Raw genomic sequence first — 2,047 nt, 5'->3', positions numbered from 1 at the left:
CATTTTCTTGAAGTACTAAAAAGTTAACACAAAATTCTGAAAAAATTCACAGAGCTCTATGAAAACAAAATAAGCAATTTTTATCTCTTCATATTTTTCGGTAAAGTTAATAGAATTCAAGTAAAAAATTATTGAATACAATAATTTTGTAGATATTTACGTAAATATCTTAGATAATAGAGGTCGTATAAAAAATTTTTTCAAGCAAAAGTTGTCTACTTTTTTACGTAGAATAAAATGCCGTAATAAAAAATATATATTTCTATTTAAAAAAGCAAAGTTGATCTTGTTCTGACCTTGGTGACGCCATCCTATGTCAAATAACTACTATCGTTGAATGTGTTTTTTAAGCCTTACAACTTTTGTCTGAAACATTTTTCTGTAAAATGCTCCCCCGCCGAGTTATCTTGCCATCCCGGGACTTATTTGATCCCCTGTATATACAGGGTGGGCCATTTTAATCTCCCCACCTGAATTTCTCGTAATCTAAGTCAGATAAAGAAAAATGGTCCAGACAAAAGTAGAAGGGGACAGAGGGGGTCACGTAATGGTACCAAGGACCTTGACCTTGAACTCGATTTTCAAGGTTATTTCAAGGTCAGTGATTTTTTAAAATGGGAACACCTATTTTTGACCCCGGATTTGAAAAGAGCGGGAAATTTTACGTTCAAAATGATATGTTAATCAAGGTCATGGCAAGGTCGAATGAAGGTCAAGTTTGCGAATTTTGATTTCCCAATTGAATATATCGGAACCTAAGCCAAATACGTAAAATTGGTTCAGACAAATGTTAAAGGGGGCCGAAGGGGTCACCTATCTGTACTCTGATCTTGACCTTGAACTCGATTTTCAAGGTTATTTCAAGGTCATAGTGATTTTTCAAAATGGGAATCACTATTTTCGAGGGTTTCTTTAACTGTATTAACCTTACTTTTAGCGCTACCCAGAAATAGGTATGCCTATTAACATTTTCCTCAAAAAAATAATTATTACTGCGCATGCGTAAGTATCGTACTAACTAATAACTTAAACCATAACCCAACGCAACCCATAATCCAAAACGAGCCCATAACGATAATCGGACCAATAACCATAACCCAACCCATAACCCATATCCAAGTAAAGACGGCGACTCCATAATGATTGCGAAAAAAACAATGAATATTAAAAATCCTTAGTACGTACATGTCTCATGAATATTTTGAATATCTCTCTCATAAAAACATACTTTGTTTAGTTGTTACATCAATTTGATTTTTCATAGTCATAAAGTACGATTCAATAATTCTTCGATTCTTCTCTTTTTTTATAGTTTGTAAAATTTCGATTAACATTGCATTATCTACAATTTGTTAAGGTGAAGAACAGCTCTAAAAATGGCTGACTATCAGCCCGATGACATTGTTGATATGATAATGGTGTTAGGCGAAAGTCATAATAATTATCGTGCTGCAGCAAGACTTTACGCTGAACGCTTTCCAGATAGACGACACCCAGATCATAGGACAATAAGTACATTAACTGAAAGAGCTCGTGGTGGACATATGGTTCGCCATCGCAGGCGCCACGAATACGACGAAAATGATGCTCGTGTTCTGACTGTTCTTGCAATCGTTCACCTTGATCCTCATATCAGCAGTCGCCGAGTTGAAAGAGAAATTGGCATACCTAGAAGAACCTTTTTGAGAATTCTTAAAGTCCATAAATATCATGCTTATCATTTAACTTTAGTTCAAGAGTTACAGTTTCATCATTTTCAACAGCGAATTATGTTTTGCCAATGGGCTTTGCAGATGATAGAGAATGATCCTGTTTTTTTCAACTTTGTGCTTTTTTCTGATGAAGCTAAATTTCAAAGTGACGGAGAACTCAATAGGCATAATTGCCATTATTGGTCGGATGAGAATCCTCATTGGCACAGGACTGTGAATCATCAAAGACGTTGGAGCCTTATAGTATGGTGTGGCATCGTCAACGGATATTTCATTGGTCCTTATTTTTTTGAGGAAAATGTTAATAGGCATACCTATTTACATTTAATTAGAGA

This window comes from Odontomachus brunneus, unplaced genomic scaffold, assembly GCF_010583005.1.
Source record: "Odontomachus brunneus isolate Ranch 3 - 2012 unplaced genomic scaffold, Obru_v1 Obru_scaffold_309, whole genome shotgun sequence".
NCBI classification, from domain to species: Eukaryota; Metazoa; Arthropoda; class Insecta; order Hymenoptera; family Formicidae; genus Odontomachus; species Odontomachus brunneus.
Note: the sequence above shows the minus strand (reverse complement) of the source record.